The following is an 18,417-nucleotide window of genomic DNA, read 5'->3' on the forward strand; positions in this document are numbered from 1 at the left end:
TGCGTAGAAGCAAGCAGGTTGGGCACGGTACTCTTTGGGCTACCGGTTGAGTTGGGGCCAATCTGCCTGCTGCCTTGTGGCTGCCGTTCTTTGGGAGATCCGACCTTGATGCGAGGAAAGGTGTCCTTCCAGCTCTTGAGATTATTTCTCTCCTGTCAAAGACTACAGCTTGCAAGACTTTATTGTCAAACATTTTATTTGCCTTTCTGTTCTCTGTTTTTTTAGGAGAGGTTTTCTTTGTAGCTGGGAATAGCTCTACTATCCACTAACTAAGGCTGGATAGTGGAGGAAGAATGGATATTCTCTAAGGTAGAAGTGGAGTGTCCTCATCCAGAAAATAGTGCTGCAGCTGTCCAGATGAAGCTGTAGTTTCTGACAGTAGTAATAATGAGTGATGTCTTACATCCGTTAACGATGAGAGCCTCCTACCCAGTACCAGCCTTCCCTAGACACACATTTCGTGGCACAGTAACAAAAGCAATGTTCTTGGTTCGTCTTGCTGCAGTTCTGCCTGCTGTGTTCTGCCACGTCTGCTTGCCCTGCCTTTCTGGGTTCTGCTGGATGGATTTCAGCCCTCGCCTCCACACACGCGCTTGCCATCAACTTCAGCCTTTCTTTGTCCTGGAAGAGCAGCCATAGATCTTAGCGACGTCTGCAGAATTTGGTAGCAAGGTAGAGGTGGTATGCTGACCAGCTCTTCCTTTCTCATTGTTTCATGACTGCAGTAAACTTCTGCGTTTCAAGAGGAGGGTTTAGTTATTGCCCAGTATGATAATATGAAAAGGCTTTCCAGTAATGGAAAGGCAATTTTTAATTGCAGCTTTGCACTTGAATTTGCCAAACTAGATGCTCATCACTGACAGCTTATTTCTGAGTGAATCTACATGTTTAAATCAGTCTGGAGTATATCACATCCTCGCAGTATTTCAGTTGTTGGCAACGCAATGTTCATCTAACACAGGTTACTGGATTGTTGCTCTGTTAGGGCATAACTATGGGAGACAAATGGTTCCAAGTGCAGGTTTTTTCCAGAGCTTCTCGGTTTAAAACTTTAGAAATCATAACTGAAAACCCATGAAATACTTTTATTTCTTGACTGCTCTCTGGCCATGCGTACACCTCCGTTGGCACACACATCTGCCTCGGCGCAATCTGCCTTCCTGTCTGGAAGCGTGTGCGTTGTGCCAGGACCTAAACCGGCAGAGTCTCTGGCGAGGCCGTGCTGGCAGCAGCGTTTCCGTGCGGCACGCGGGAGCCTGCCCAAGCTGTACCCCCCCCAAATTCTGTGCTGCTTCTCCCCTTTGTGCACCCTGCAGCTGCGCGGATGATCTGGCCCCTGCGAGCGGAGCTGCTGGAGCCCTCCGGCCCCCCCGGCCACGCAAACCGGCACCGCCTGCTTTTGGTGTTTTGCTCTTGGGTTCATAAAGGACCCGCTGGTTTTTGTGACAGGATGCTTGTGTGCTCCAGTGACGGGCGGCAATGGGCGATTCCAGACAAGTGAAAACCGTCATTACCAAGTAGTAAGTGTATGGAAAGAACTTCCCTGGTTAGGTGGAGGCAAAAGTAAATGAGGGAAGATTGACCCTCCCACAATCACTCTTGCCTCGCTTTAAAACATCTAAAATACGACGTAGTTGTCTGTATGTATCTGTGCACTTCATCTGATATTCATTTTAGAATTTTTTTTTTTTTTTAAATCCCATTGATTTGGGAAGCAAAAAACTTAGTTCATTCCTACAGAAGCATCATCATTAATATTAATTAATTTGGTGTGAGGTGCTTCGAAAGTGAATAATGCCATATACATGTCCTTACTGCACGTGCACTTATTGCACAAGTGAATTGATCTGTGTGCACTCTGCAAGTTTTGTATGGTCAGGCACATTAAATTACTACGTAAGCTAAAGGATAGTCAATAATTCAGATCCGAGATTTATTTTCTTTTACAGCATTCTTGCAAAAAGTGGGAAGGTGTATGACATCTGTGGGATTTCTGTATCTCAGTACCACTCTGAATGCTGTAAATCAACAGTGTAAGTAACATAAACTTTTTTTTTAAAACTTAAACGTCTGGTAGCATAATAATTATAAACTCTCTCAAGTCTTCCTCCTCTTAGAAATTAGTGAACTCTCTGGTATTCATTGTGGAGACAAAGTGTTGCATAAAACCACTGTAGCGTATGATCAAAATGCTTCCAAGGATCTGAATTAAAATGTAGCATCACCACGAAAACAAAAGTATTAAAGCGTGGTTCTAAAATGATGCACCGCTGAGTGAAGATTTCCCTAGTTTTGAGAGCAGATTTTTAAACGTTAACACACCCCGTTGGGGTAGCAACTGCAAACCCCAGTGGAATAGTCGCGGTGGCATTTCTATTTGTCAGTGGTTACTCCAGGAAAATCTTTAACCGTTATTTTTTTTTTTTTTTCCTAATTACTTGCCATTCCTTGGCTTTGTGAAGCAGTAGGCTGTGGCCAGACGCAGGGTGGTTGCTGGCCGTGCGGGGCTGGCCGTGGGGCCGGTGGCCATGGGGCCGGTGGCCGTGGTGCGTCGGTGCTGGGTGCTGCCCGTCCCCACTGGCCTCGCCGCGGGAGGAGGAAGAGGAGAAGGAGGAGGAGGAGGATTTCCTCCTCGCGCCCCATTTCTAGCTGCCCCCGTCTCTGTATGGACGCGGAATCCCCACAGGAGGGTGCTGTGAAGGCATTTAACGTGCAGATTTTGCAGGGAAGACGGGAGTTTGGAGGAAACGGCGGTTGTAGGGACGGCGGTGCGCGGTGGCTCCGGCAAGGGCAGCGGGCAGAGCACCGGGGCCGCACGCGCTGGCCGCGTCCTGCGGCTCCGCGGGACGGTGACGGTGACGGTGACGGCCGGGAAGCCGCCGCGCGCGGGCACCGCGGGGCCGTGAGGGTGACGGCAAAGTGTCCCGCGGCTGCCACCTCCCGCTTGCCGGGGTGATGGGACCCTTGCCGGGTACTGGCACCCATCGCCAGCGCGTCGCCGGGAGCCACCCAGCTCCCATCCCGTCTGTACGTAGAATATTTAATCTGCAGAAGTTGCAAAATCCTCTTGCCTGCAAGTAGAACCTCTAAGTTCTGTCCTAAAATACTTTGTAAATTAGACTGTTTCATTCAGCATGATCAGAAGGGCTAACGAAAAACAACAGAGAAAGCTCTCTTTAGTTTTAGCTGTAAAACTTTTATTTCAAATATTTTAGATAAAAGAGATTATTCCTCTTGTATAGAGTATACTTGTGCCCAGCTTTATTTGATAAGGCCAGTTAAATAGCCTTTCCCACATGCTGCTTTTTATAGCTGGGGTGCTGCTTCAAAGAGAAATTAAGTATGGTCATTTAAAAGTGAAAAAAAAAAACAACACCCCAGGGGGAGCTGCGGTCTGTCTCATTTGCCTGGTGTTTCCATTCTGCCCCCCACCCTGCTGCCTTCTATTGCATTTCACTTTTTTTAATAAACTTTTTAAACCAAGGATTATAGCTAAAATAGAGACTTCTCTTTGGGGTGACCTCTAAAACACGTGGGGGGATTAAATCTAATTCTGCTCTACAGAATATGGGCGCTCTGATTCTTTCTTTTAATGGCAGTGAGATAAACTGATTAGAGCTTTATTACCGTGGGTTTTTAAAATCTACTGGTCATTAAATAAGAATATATCACTCTTAAACTCGGTGTCTGGGAGCCGCGTGTGAGTCCCTGAGGGGGTTTGCCGCTGGCCCTGTGGGTATTGCCCCACGGGCTTGTTCTGTACCAGAGTTTGGGTGTCAGGTGCTGGATGGGGACTGTTGTGCAGAGAGGGTCCTTTGGGTTGTCCTGCATTTTCGGCACTCGTCTGAAATTGCACCTGTTAAATCTTTTGACGGGATAGATCATCACGAAGGTTACCCGATAAACTCCGTGGAAGGACAGTGCCCAGCAGCAGTGTTGGAGCTTTGCCTCGTTACCGGCACGATGGCACCGAGCCATCCTGTCGAATGGGCCGCAGGTTATTGCAAACAGGCTCGGATTTTGGCTTTGTAAAGTGAGACTTCTTGCTTTCCGGAGGAATTCTGGCCTAGCAGTAACCAGCCGTAGCTTTGGTAGTTTTTGGTTACCCAGCAGTGTCTATTTGGATGCTGGAAAATTAGAGCATCAATTCTTACACCGATCAGCTGCGTCATTTGTGTCACCTCCGTGACCTCTAACTGCTGTTGCTTCAAACAGTTGCTGTTAAACACAGTCGGTAACACCTTCATGTTCTAGGGGATCTTTTTCTCCTGCCATCTCAAATGAAAAATAAACAAAAGAGCTTAAGCATGCAAGGTGCTAAATAGACTAATAAGCTGTGAAAATATTTTACCGGGAAATCTGGGGCAAGAGCTGCCTGCTGAAGCAAGCCTATTAAGCTTGGCAGCAGAAAGGCTTTGGGAGGTGTTCTTTGGGAGAGAGAATTGAAAGATTTTTTCAAATGTATGTGTTCTTCTCTCCCCCCTTTCTGAGCAGTTTTAAGAAATCCCTCCTTAAATTGATTACCTCTCGGCGTCAGAGCCCTCGGCTTTAAGTACCCACTAAGCTGCTCCTGTGCTGATTTGACTGCCTTTCTGTTAAATGTAAAACAGTTTTTAATCTTCTCATTTAGATGTTTTAATAGAAAGTAAATGTTTAACTTGCTTTGCGGTGGCATCCAAGTCTTTAATCCATGGGAACGCTGATAATGAAATGGAATTGTGCTTTTGTTTAAAGCAGGCATTCCCAGCCACGGGAGGGGTTTTGCGTGGCGGCATGGCCCGGGGCGGTGGGAGAGGCGACGAGCCTCTGCGAGAGACGGGGTGGTGGGCGCGGGGTCCTGCTTGGAAACACCCAGTGCTCGCCTCCCCCGAGCCAGAGCTGGTGCCGAGACGCTCGCCTCGTCCGTGAGCTGATTGATAGGTGACGGGTTTTTAGGAACGCGACGGGGAGAGCGGCGAGAACCCCTTCCCGGGATGGTTTCCAGCGCTGGGGCTTGGGGAGAGGTCCGTAAACGTTCTGTAAATTGCCTGTGTATGATTGCCGCCTGACAGTTTAATCACAGCTTTTTCTGGAGGTTTAGGTTTGAAGATTATATATGTGTTCTGATGGTGTTATAATTGTGGCTGCTCTAGTAAATGAGAACTGAAGCTTGAATGAAGCTTGCTAAGAAAACTCTGAGAAGCAGACTAGCATTGGATTTGGTTCCTGTTGCACAGAATGAGGTTTCCACTTTTCTGTAGCCACTTGGTTTATTTATTTATGCTTGAATTTAATTTTATTTCTTTAAAAAGGCACTTACTGCTGCAGGACACACATACTGCTGGCAAAGTAGCAGGCCAAATTCAAAATCTATCAAGAGACAGAAGCACAGAGTGAATGTGGGTAGAAACCATCTCAGGTGCACAAGCAGCTGCTCATGCCCACTTCGGTGGCGAGGGCAGGAATGACAGCTATTTATCCTTCCAGATGCATTATCTGCCTCAAAAAAAAAATAGGGATTTTTTTCAGGCTGAAAGCACAGTAAATCCTGGAAGGCCAAGTGTTGCCCAAAGCTTTTACCTGCGCGTTTCCAACCAGCCTGTGCTGTCGGGAGACACGCACCGTTCAGAGCAGCTGCATTCAGCGAGGTACCTACAAATACTCCATAAACACGATTTCTACCATCTTGAAGATAACTACATTAATAGAGGCTTGTCTGGATAAATAAAGTGCTCTAATTTTCAGGCTCGTGTTGTAAGTTGTCAAGCTCTAATTGTGTAAGTGCTATTGTTATAAATAGCCGGGTGCATCTGGCAAGCCCCAGTCACCGGCACACCGAGTGACCCAGCGCTCAGCGCTCAAACCTGGGAGGATCGTCCCCCACCGGAGTTCTGGCCTCTGCCCGTGCACGCTGTGCTCTCACCGGCCTGAGCTCGTAGGGGATGGTGCCCGTCCCCGCGGAGCCCAGGCTGGAGATCCTTCCCGGGGACGAGGGCAAGCTTGGAGGCAGGAGCATCCCACAGCACCCGAATTTGTACCCAGCTTGTGTGTCAGCTGGGCTGCCTGTGGCAGCCAAAGAGAAGAAAACCTTTGGCAAAATAATGAATCTACTTCAAAAACCAGTTTGCTCCTTGCTGGAGTGAGTGTTGTGATTAAGCACTTTGGAAAAACGTCAGCTCAGTATTGCAGCTTTTCTAATGAGTTTCTGTGCAAGACGTTGCCAGATTTTACTGCATTTCATAGATATTTGTTACTGTGCTTTTCTTCCTGGGGAGAAAAGGGAGCTTATTTCTGCCTTTAGCAAGGCTTGCATGGAGTCGTTGCTGTCGCAGTGTCCACGTTTCACTGTTAACATTTTCTTTCCCGCGCATGGACTCGCTGCAGAAGCTGCTCTGCCGGGGGCACCACGGCTGCCCAGCCCCTGTTTCTGTGCTGCCATCAAAGTGATGCTGACGAGCCGCCTGGTTTTGATGTCCGTGGAAAGTCCTAGCCAAGTCTGGGAAAAGTGGTGGGAAAGTGCTAAACCAGAGATTTGGTCCCAGTAGAGTTCACCTAACAATTTGTCCGCAGTGTTTTTGCCAATAATGGAAAAAAAAAAAAATCCTGTTTTTTTAGAGATGGGATGCATCGGGAGGATCTCTGAGTCTTCAACTTGTTGCAGCTGAAGTTTCAGCGCTCTGAAAAAAAAAACCACCCTGAAATAGCCCATCGGGGTGACTTCGGCATGTGAGGAGCTAGAACATCTCAGCTGGTTTCATTCCCCACATCAGTCTGCACAGATGAAAATACCTGCTTTTGCTAACCTTATTTTCTTCGGGAAATTATTTTCTAAAGGGAATTGGGGAGAAGTTTGGAAACGTCTTCTTTTGCTGGATTTTTTTTAACTGCCAAGGGAATGGGCAGAAATCCCTTTTTGACCTTATATGAAATGACAGGTCGGTGTAGGCTGCAGCACCCGCAGCAAAATAAAACGGACCCGTTGGGGACTTGTCATGCCCCACTGGTGTGAGGGCAGGGTGCAGCGCCAGCTCCCCCCAAGCCTCCTCGTACCAGTTACAGGGTCGAGCAGTTGTAATTGTTGTGCTCAGGTGAAACAAGGTGATCAGTTAAAATGGAGGAGCCCAGCAAAGGCTCCAGGAGATTTTTCTCTGCATTTCTCTTGTTTCTTTGGTTTGTGACAGAGACCTGAAAAGTTTCATTTTTCAAAATGGATAGAAAATGGCAGCGCTTCAAGGAAACCCCTTCTGCCGGGCAAAAGCAGCCGCCGCGTCCAGCCCCGCTTGCTCCTCCCCGGCCGTGGCAGGGCTGGATGTGCTGTGTCTCATCTCCACTGGGAATTCTGGACTGAGGTCTGCAGCATCAATGCGTGTAGGGGCTGGTGTTACATCACAGGTGGGTGCCCATGGAAAATGAGGTCACGCAGGGTGTCCCAGCAGCGTTCCCAGTCAAAAACTTGCTGTCTTCCACGAGATCGATTACGAGCACTTTGCATCCATCCACAGGGAAACCGAGCTGCTCCTTCACTTGTACGCTGGATTTACAAGTTGGATTTACAACATATTAACTTAAATGTTTAATTTTCTGAGTTGCAGTTGTTCTAATTAAATTAATTTGCAAATTCTGTCTGTTTGCCTTTTTCCCTTGACTTTGTTTCATCTTTGACCAAAATCCCAATATCCCTAATCAGCCACAGGCTCACTGAGATGCTGGGGGAGCGCAGAGGGGCGAGGAGAGCAGAGCCGAAGCCGTGCGGGGAGGGCTGTGGTAGGGAACGTCGGTGAAGGTGTTTGCATTCCCCACAGCCTGTAGGAGCAGATTGAAATGTGGCATCGGACATATGTATCACCAGAATAATAAAAGTATTATAAAAGCAGTCGGGTGTAAGTTACCCGCTTGGCATGTTAGAGGCAGCTCCTCCCCCCCCCCACGCAAGGCCAAGTGACTCTGAATTCATCCCCTGGGATTTGGCGTTAAAACGTGTTCGCTGCCAGCTGACAAAAGAGTCAAGCTCAGATTTATTACACCAGCACCTGCAGTAAAAAATGACAGATGATGAAAATGTATTTAATTATCATTCAGCGCCACGTCTCTGTCTGCTCCAGTCTCAGTGCTGCAGCTGTTGGCACGCACTTTATTTTAAAGTCAATGTGCTTATCTGGAGAAGAGCCCGATCTCCCCGAGTAAATTGGCTGGGGGGAGTGGGGAACCGTCGAGCTCCTCCGAGGCGCAGCTGAGCAAATGCAGATTTGTGTTACGCTCGCTTGCCTTCACTGCCTCATCCGCCGGACTTCCCGGCAACTTCCTGCTCCGCAAGGAAAGCGCCTTCTCCAATCCCAAATTAATAATTCCCTGGAGGCATTGGCCTGCCTCTACCTCGCCATCACCCTGCGATGGTGGGGCACCCGTAGCAGCAACCATTAGAGCGCACAGGCAAATATAATTAAACAATCATGCAGCAGTAATTGGCTACAGTTGGGGGGGGGGAGACGCGTCTCAAAGGCGACTGCGGTTTGCAGCAAGGTCAGGGGAGACAAAACATGCCGTTACTGCAGCAGAGGCACTGATAAGTCTCATTTCCCAATGACAGATCCTCCAATGTTAACTTTTTCTGTTGTAACACAAAGCTGCACACAGCACTGGGGAGCTCTAGTATGTATCATGTGTGCAGAATTATGTGTATAGGCGTGTACAGACAACCATCTGTACATGGATATTTGGCCGGTGTGGTGGGAGGGGGCCCAGGTGCTGCTGCCCAGGTGCTGGTGCTGCTCCCAGCTGTGGTCAGTGAGGGTTGACGAGGCTGCTGGGGGAACTGGGAGCAGCCCAGCACCTGTGCCAGGGCTGGGCTCACTCTGCCAGAGCTTTCCTAGGGTGCAGAGCCTGGTGGTCCTGTGCACCCCTTGCTCCTTCACCATCATCCCAGTGGCTCCCTGGGTGCTGGTGAGTATTCCCACTTGGGCTAAGCCTGTGGGCTGTCTCTGGTTGTGGCTGTTTTGGGGAAAAAAAAAAAAAAAAAACCAAAAAACAATTCAGAGAGTGAGCTGGGCTGGTGGTGACTGTCGGTGTTGGGAGAACTGGGGCACAGGGATCGCTGCTGTGCTCTGGGGCTCCTGGCTAACAGCACTGTCATGTCTGTGGAAATGGCCAAGGTAGAAAATGTTGTTTTCTGTTACTGGGAGCAAAGAAATGCATCGTGTATGTGGGTGGGTGTGTAATTCCCTGCCAGTGCTGCGGGGAAAGGCAAAACTCTTCAAAAAAAAACCCCCACCAATAAATCCAGGTTTTAATCGGGGGGTGTGTGTTTAAAGGGGAGCTCACGGGTAAGGGACCCCTGTTCTCTGCTGTCCTTCTCCGTGTCTTTACATCCCCGTGGCTCGGTGGGGGCTGCTCCTGGCTCCCGAGGGTTTGGGGTCACTGAGCAGTGGTGTCCCCCACACCCTCATCCATTACAAGAGGAAAAGTTTCTGTCAGGGTTTTGTTACCACTTGCACGTTGCCTGTGTTCACCAAACTGCTCGGGGAAAAAAGGGTTTTTTTTTGAGGTTTAAAACATCTGATTCTTGATGGCTTCTGAATAACAGTGTGGGCAGGAGGCTTTTTGGATGTGAATGTGGGCAGCTTTGCGCCATGTGGAGGAAACAGTAACCCATGAGTAGAAGCAGTCAAAGGAATTGTCCAGAAACCCTTGGAAAAACCTCTTTTTTCTGCAAAGTTTAAGAGGAACAATTGAAGTATTTTGATCTTGCCAAAATGCTTCTGATATTGGAGCACTTTTGTTTTTAATAATGATTTTAAAAAAATACTAAATTAAAAGCAAGATCTAGAAGTTATCTGGAAGAGAGGGGTTTTCTTAAATGCCCTGTCACAGGGTGTCCTTGCTTTTGTGTGACGAATATGGAGACGTTTGCTTTTAGGGGAGATTTTGCCTGACAGGAGCTTCTCATGCACCCAAGCTCATACTTTTTTGGTGGATGTGGAAGTTTCTCCCTGGGGTTTTGGCTGGAGGAGCTGGGCAGGTGCACAGGGCTGTGCTGGGTAGGTGCTGCTCTGCATTAACCACAATAAAACCCAAATTCACAAGTGGAGCAATCAGCTGAAAAACAGGGGATTTTAAGAAGTCTTCAAAGCTTATGGGATTAATGTTGGTTTTTCAGAGTTTGGGGGTGTGGGGGGGCCGGGGCTGGGTGTGGAGCATCGCACTCCTGGGAGCCCCTAACCGGGAGCAGGGAGCCGGGCTGGGGAAGTTTCAGAGCAGGTAGTGAAAAGAAGCGGTTTTTAGTATTCATGAAAAATGCTTGTGACAGCCTTACCCCAAGTAATGAGAAGCCACCTGCAGTTCGGAGCAGTACTTGATAATGCCGTAATTAGATTGGAGATGCAGAAAAGCTCATTAAAATTAAATAACATATTTGTCACTGTTTTAAGAGGTGCAGATTGCCTTGAACCATGCTGGTCTCTTGACCTTGAGTATTTTGGCATAGTCCTCGCTGTTGAGAGCACAAAAATAAGGTTGGAGCATCCCACGGGCTGTTTTGTGGTGGGGATTTTCAGCATGAGGTTCACAGAATAGAATCCTAGAATGGTTTTTGGTTGGTGGGATCTTACAGCCCCCCCAGTGCCACCCCCTGCCCCGGGCAGGGCCCCCTTCCCCCAGCCCAGGGCGCTCCCAGCCCCGTCCAACCTGGCCTTGAACCCTTCCAGGGAGGGGGCAGCCACAGCTGCTCTGGGCACCCTGGGCCAGCGCCTCACCCCCTGCACAGGGAACAATTTCTGCCTTAGATCTCATCTAAATCTGCCCTTTTTCAGTTTAAAGCCATTACCCCTTGTCCTATCACCACCTGTCCTTGTAAAAAGTACCCGCCCACCTCTCCTGTCCCCCCTTTAAGCCCTGGGAGGCTGCTCGAAAGTCTCCCCGGACCCTTCTCTTCTCCAGGCTGAACCCCGCCAACTCTCTCAGCCCGGCCTCCCAGGGGAGCTGCTCCAGCCCCCCCAGCATCTCCATGGCCTCCTCTGGCCCCGCTCGAGCAGCTCCGTGTCCTTCTGCTGTTGGGGAGCTGAAAACATTCCTCCAGGTGGGGTCTTGTGAGAGTGGAGCAGAGGCAGGTAGTAGAGGTCGCAGGCGCTCGCCTTCCCTTGGTCACGTTGTTTGGCACCGGCTCGTTTTTGCAACCCTTGCCGAATGGGGCCGTGCTCCCGGCACCTGGACGTGGTGCGGTGGGTCCAGCCCCGGGGTTTGCAGCCGGGGACGTGGGCACGGCGGGCAGGCGCTCTCAGGAGAAGTGGTCCCTGCCTGGCCCCGAGGAGGGCACGGGTCTGCTCCGCTCTCCCCCCATAGCTTTGTGGGTTTCTTGCCATGTAGTCAGGATCTCATCGCTCATTAGGTGAGAAGCCACCTTCCCACCTTCTTGGGAGCAGGCGCTGCCTTTTTCTGTCAAATGTGCAAAGAGGTTCCAGGGTTTCGTGGAGTTCGGGGTAGCTTTTCCAGCTGTTGCCTGCTGATGGTGGTCGGGCAGGCGGCGATGAATTTCCCTCTCCTCTCCCACGCCGTGTCGGAAGACGGGCTGAGAGCTGCTGGGAGGAGCCGGTGCTGGAGACCCCGCAGTGCCAGACCCCGACTCCCCAGAAATCCCAACGGTACTGGGGGGTGACATCGGACCACGCTGAAACGTCACGAGCTGAAGGTATGGGGAGGCAGCTTGTGAGAAGATGGGAGAATCGTTCAGTACAATGGCTTTTCCTCCTTGCGAGTGTAAATTACAAATGCAAATATACTTGGGTTGTGAATTTGTGCAATGCAGAAACGCAGGCTTCCAAAGGCATTTGTCTCTATCTCTCCAGTTTTTGATGAAATAAAATAAAATGCATTTTAAATCCCCTTCCTCCCTCCTGCCTGAAAAGGAACATGCAAAGCCATAACAGCGTCTGTTAACAAGACTGTAATTTTCCAAAATTAATTTTTAATGACTAATTTGTCTTGTTTTCAGATGTTTTATACAACACCTATTGTTTAAACCCCATTTGTTTCTCCACAATGTCACCGTGAAGGAGACCGGCGCTGGTTCAGGATCTCTGGCTAGAGCATCTGTCACTGGCTTTGCTCTCGCCTGGGGGGGCTGCACCCGCCGAGGAAGGGGGGCTCCGGGGAAAGGCAGAGGTCACTCTTTACTGAAGGGATTTCCCTTTTTTCCTCCCCAAAATGAGGCTGCTGCCAAACAGACTGTTCCCCTCGCTTGGGGTCCCTCCCTCCCCACTGCTGCAGCCACGGGCTGCCCTTCCCCTCTGGAAAAGTCAGCCGGCCGGGGGCTCTCTTGCAATAGCTTTTATGCACTGAGAAGAGAATTAAAAACAAAAAGTGGGGTTTTCTTCCTCCTCCTCAGTCATTGTGAGCAATTACACATAGGTGTCTTGGCGTGGCAGTGTTTACAGATACTCTGTATTTTTGGAGGGTGGGGTTTTGCCCTTGGTGGCACTCACACTGTGAGCAGCCCCAAAGGCCCGAAGCCTGAATTGTCTTTACAAGTTGGGGGGTTGGTTGGTTGGTTGGTTGGTTTTCTTGTTTGAGAACTGGGGGAGAGGACAGAAAGGCAAGTGTCCCCGAGCTCCTGAGGAAAGAGCATCCTTGCAGGATTGTTGCCCACTGGTATCGCCACAGGATGGGAGTCTGTAGCGTGACTTCTGGTGCCTTACAGAGAAACTTAATTTTTTTTAATAATACTTTTTTCCCCCGCTTAGGGATGATCTTCGAAGGGCTGAGAATTGGGTGCTAGCAGCTTGTGCTGCTTTGCAGCTGGGCACAGTTGCTTGCTTTTGCTTATTGTCGGTCATGTCAATGTTTTCTTTTATATTCTTGGCACCAAGTGGGAATTTTTTCAGCGCTTGTTCTGACTAATGTTGATGAAAGGGCAGAAATTCATTATTAGAGAGAAATAGCTGATGCTAGGCTGGTGTTCCCCAGGTGGATGAGTAAATATTGGGGAAGTTTGTGTAGTGAAATTTCTTCTGCAAAACCTTGCTGGTGACAGACCCCTCTCGTGCTGTGTGGGCTGAGCTGTGAGACTTGCACAAACCCAGGTGTTGGGCTCCACGTTCCCTACGGCCGCTGGCACCTCCGGGAAGAGACTGTTTTGGGGGTCCCCAAAACCAGTACAAGAGCCCATGATGGGCAGACAAAGCTGAACCTTAAAAAAAAAAAAAAAAAAAAAAAAAATCAGGTGTTTTCACAGGCACAGGTTGAGATCAGACCCATCTGCCTTCCCCTCTTGGGCTGGGTACTTGATTATTAGCAGCATAATCCTCGTCTGTCATCCAAGTGAGGGAGATGTGAGTAAACGGGTCTTGCTGTCAGCAACGAGTATTTCCAGATAAAGCGGAAAGCGCGGTTCCTGTCACGCTCACAGTGGAGCAAAGGGTTGTCGCTCTGCCTTGCTTGGGCTCCCGGTCACATCCACGCGGGTCCTTTCAGCAAGTCTCCGGCAGCTTCAGAGGAAAAGAAACACCCCCAAAAAACATTTAGCCTGTGTGGTTATAATGAGGAATCTGCTGGCAGAGTAAACCCTGAGCAAATATCCTCAATTTGCTGCCTCCTGAAATGGAGCAGCTTTTAGAGTTTCAAGCCACAATCTGTATTCAAATGAAGGTCATTTGAAAGGTGTAACATAGTAAACAGCCATTATTTCATTTTGATAGTGGTACTAAAATTATAGTGTTGGTTGAATTATTTTAGTATAGGACCATTACCATCTCCCTAAAACACTTACAGGGATTTTTATATCAGTGCTGCAGTCCTGAAATTAGAGGAAAATTAAAAATCACATGGCTGTGGTAGGAAGTAATTTTTTTTGTGAGCATGCCTTTGTTTTATTGTGCATTCTCTTTCCCGTGCTTCCCTGCCAAAAGAGAGATGCACGTCTTCTGTCGGGGGCTGCCGCTGACAGATTGCTGCTGCTGCCGGTCCTCTCCCAGTCACGGCCGTGAGCTGTTGCTGCTCTGGCTGCGGATTGCACTGGGGCAGCATCCTCGTCCTGCGGCAAGCTCCGTGCTGCTTGGCAGCTCTTCCCTGCGCCTTCGCTGTGCTCGCGGCTTGAGAATTATACGTTGGAGAATCAGCGATGCCTCGGCAGTGGTCGGGCTTTGTGGGAAAAGACGTGCAAAAAAAAAAAAAGCCAGATGGGAAAGAGGATGGTGAAATGCTGCCGGGTCGCCTTGGGGAGGATCTGCAGGAGCCTGTGGTGTTTGAAGGCTCCTGCTCCGAGGGCAGAAGCATCTCTTGCTTGTGCCTTCAGCCGCACATTTTCCTGGGACCTTCGGCCTCCAGCCCACGTGCTGGCTGCGGTGCCAAGCGTCGTCCTGTCGCGGCAGAGATGGCTCGGTGCTGGCGGTGCTCTCCTGCTCCCTGCGGTGATGCCAAGCCTCCCGCGCCCGCCTTCCCAGGGCAGACCACTGTCCTGGCTCCGAGCAGGCAGAGACTGTGTGTTCAAGTTGTGTGTCCAACCCAAAGTTGGGTATGACATCCCACGAAACGCTGCCTGAACACCCAGTGTGTCAGTGTACACCCTGACAGCAGCCACCATGACTCTACAAAATGCATTTATTTATACTGAAGTACATGCAAGGGAAGGACAGCCCTAATGATGCAGTATATGCAGCAATAAATTATTGGCTCTAACAGAGCAGGAGAGCTGGAAGTCACCGTGGGCAGCTCTCCAAAGAGGTTGGTACCCAGCCATGGCCAGAAGTGTCCAGCACCTCTGCCATGCCTGCCTTACCCACTGCGGGTGCTGGGGATGTGAGCGTGGGAGGTGTTCAGGGAAAGCAGGAACAATCTGTCTCCCAACTCAGAAACAAATCCCCAAGAACAAGTTTCTGTGCAAAGAGCCGGAGGGAATGTGCCTGTGCCCACATTCTGGTAAAAATGCCGCTCTGATGCAGTGAGCCCTAATAAATACACCAGCCGCTTCCATGTGACCAGCGGCCAGTCTGGGATGTTTGGGGGATGGAAGGACATCAAGATAATCTTGATGACAAGCTGAAGACTCAAGAAAAATCACTGCTTTTCCAATTTGAGAGTTGACTTGTGTGATTTGACTTCTATGGCATGCTGCTCTGGGCCAGTACCTTGTTGTACCCCTTGGTAGGGCACGTGGTGCCCTCAACACCTGGACAAGCTTTAAAGGCTCCTCTTCCTGAATGATAGGAAGACACTGGTTTCCCATGAGTCAAGGCTCTCATGAACTACCTGTAAAATTTAGATTATTTTTTCCAATAAGGTGCCATGTTATGACCTGACTTCAGTGCTCTTTGTCAGCATACTATATTTAAAAAATGCTTGTGTACGGGAGTAGATCTTAAAATGTCTCTGCATTTATTTTCTTTTAGGAATACATGTAATGAAAGTTTGAGTTAATAGAGTGACAGTAATTTCCCCCATCAGGGCTGCTGGGTGAGGGTAGCTGGACGGAGCACAGCAATTACGGCTGCTATTAGGTGGAAGGGTTGATGCACAATGGGTTGCACTTGAGCAAGGGCTGTCAGACGTGAACAAAATCTCAATCGTGAAATTCCTGTAGATTATTATAGCTGCCTTCATTAACATTTTCACACTCGGCTGGCTAACAAATGAGGAGAAGGGCTTTCTGCATTGCTGGATTTATAATGCTCTGAATCCACTCCATACCTCAGTGTGTGCCAGAGGTCTGTGCCCTCACCCTGTGGTGTGCTCATATTTAGGCAGAAGGGATTGTGTGCTTTTTGTGGAAGTGAGGGGCAAAAAAAACCCAAACAGGTGTTCTGTGAGTATTTTTATTGAAAATCTTTATTGACGATAAGCTGGTTTTCAATAAAACAAAGGAATACCATGCAAATAAAATTCCCCTTGATTTATAATACCTCTAGGAATTTAAGATATGAAATTTCTGTTTTCTATCTGAATCTTTGGCAAAGTTCATGTTGGGTTTTGATCTGTTTTTTTTTATGGGTTTTTTGATCTGTTCTTGCTTAAACTCAGGTTTTTTTAATTGCATGAGGAGGATGCCAGTGCATATCCACTGGGAAAGAGCATAAACTCTTAAACATTGAAAGTTTTGCTGCTTTAATGATACGAAGCTGACACAAATGATGCACTGGCAGTGGAAAGTGTTGGCTGGGGAAGGCCTCTGGATCATGTTGCAGGTCAAGGACATGCCTTGTGTCACTTCCCCAGCCCTACCGTGCCCCCCCGACTTGCTCCTGCTCACAGTTTTGATGCTGGAGCACTCTGCGCCCGCAGTTTTCATGATGGAATTGTGGGGCTCTCAAGCGCAGGATGGCGTCAAGGCGGACAGCCTCCATCCTTGGGTGAAGGGTGCTCTTGTAGAGCAGCTCCTCGAGAGGTTTCAAATGGTGGGGGGAACCCTGCAGCTGGATTGGGATGCCGTCGGAGATGAGCATAGCAACCTGTTCTGTATTTATTATGGGCAACAATTTGACTAAGGGAGAATTTAGATTAATAACATTCAGCCTGGAGAAGTAATTTCCTTTGAGAAAGTGATTTACATGCACTCTGCCAAAAAGAGCCATCACCGTGCGCTCTCATCGTGTCAGCTCCAATAATGAAGTTGGAAATAACATGGGAGGTTAATAGGTCCTACTTATCTCCTTAGCGCCGGAAAGGAAGATTTACAGTGCGGAGCCTGGTTTGCATATTTCCATTGGAAACGGAAAGGTTTTTCCCAGCCGAGATTGATGAGACGTTGCAGTTACTGGGTGTCTGCTCTGCTCCCGCTCGCGGCCGAGGCTGCCAACCTCCATCCCGGGGATGCGCTGGTGCTGGGGGGAGCCCCCTCTCGCAGGGCCGCTGGCCAGGGACTTCAGATGCTCCCGCCGCCGCCGCCGTTCCAGCGCCCGTTGTTTTTAACCAGCTGCATCCCCTCTAAGCTCACACAGAGGTGGCTGCCACGCGGCAATTAGGAGACGGGTTGAATCCGGGCGGGTTTTCCCTGGGAGCTGCCCATGGTGTGCGAGCGGGAAAGTCATCCGGGGGCCAGGGGGGCTGCCTGCGTGCCGGGCAAACCCCGCGGTGTGTGCTGTCTGCGGGGCTGGCAGCTGCCAGGCTGTGCGGTGCTGTTAATTAGAAATGGTAATGACCTCGTCGTCACTGGCGAGGACGCTGCTGCCTTGGCTTTCGGTGAGACTGGAAGGAGCTGGGGCCGGCCCTGTAATTGCACGTATTTCCCCCCTCCCAGCTCCGTTTTCACCCCGGTTACGTATGGATGGCAGCAGCGTGCGCAGGAGGGGGTGATGCGCGGGCACCAGAGCCCTGTCACTTCAAATTACTCTTATTAAACTCCCGAAGGACTCGTGGCACGTTATGGGCTATTGCGGGAGCTATTTCATTTCAAACAGCAAAGCTATCTGAGTTACAGGAGTACAAAAAAGCCCTCAAATTCTTCTTCTGCTTTCCTCCCCTCCCTTAGCTTTTAAGAAAATAGCTTTCTAACTGCTGTTCTCTCCCAGCAGATTTATGTTTGGGTCCTCAGCACATTGTTGGGCTCTTCCATGCTGGGAGTGAAACAAACTTTAAAAAAAAAATATCATTCTCTCCCGATAATTTAAGTCACACAGTGTACTGAAGCCTGCTTGAAAGAATAACTCCAAAAGGGATGGAATTTTTAATAAATGTTCTGTCTAGCACAAACTGTAAAATATTCATTTAAGTTGGTTATTTCACATTACCAAGTGAGTGCAAGAAGAATTAACTTTCTGAACAGCTTAAGGTACAATTCAGTAATAACCTGATCCATTTAATGAATGAAATATTTAACATAATTTGCATACATTAAGTGATGGGATATGGAGTATAACAAATGTAACTCCAAGTCAGAGAGGCAAACGGGGAGGAATAAACAGGAGTTCCTCGGGGTGAATGTGACCGCTTCCCTGTGCAGCAGCCCGGGGAGGGAGCTGGGCTCGGAGGCCGGCGTGGGGGCAGCCCTCGGGGCTGGGGGATGGACCCTCTGCATGGGGGGTCTCGTGCCGCCTGCCCGGGCTGCCCTCCCTCCGCCAGAAACCTCCTTGGTGGGCGAGGAGGAGAAACCTCCATGCGTGTGACTTCCCTGGATGTCATTTTTTTCCATCTGTATGCTTCTTGTGTATCTGCCAATAGTGTAGCCTGTCCTCGTCTCCAGGGTGGGGATTGAGGAAATGGCACTTTTCCCTTCCTGTCTTTGATGATCCCATGTGAACCAAGCAAATGGAAACAAACCATCTGAAGATAAGGGTGTGAGCAGACAGAGCCAAAGTATTTTTGGTTTAGGCAGCACAGGTCAGGGCAAGCATCACTTCTGCTACTCTTCCCGCTCTTGAAAACTATCAGTTCCACAAAACACAATTATTCTTTTTAAATCAAATGGCATAATGGTATTTTAAGTGTACATGAAAAGCTGGAAGATCTCTCCATGCTGGA

The 18,417-nt window shown here is 49.2% G+C and overlaps 1 protein-coding gene across 8 annotated transcripts in view; it reads left to right on the forward strand.

The window, feature by feature from the left end:
* The window catches only part of CAMTA1 (calmodulin binding transcription activator 1), a 324,174-nt gene that overhangs the window by 44,061 nt on the left and 261,696 nt on the right, over window positions 1–18,417 (forward strand). The gene's annotated exons all lie outside the window — the stretch shown is intronic.

Source organism: Tyto alba, unplaced genomic scaffold, assembly GCF_018691265.1.
Source record: "Tyto alba isolate M040663 unplaced genomic scaffold, T.alba_DEE_v4.0 Super-Scaffold_20000042, whole genome shotgun sequence".
In the NCBI taxonomy this organism is placed as follows: Eukaryota; Metazoa; Chordata; class Aves; order Strigiformes; family Tytonidae; genus Tyto; species Tyto alba.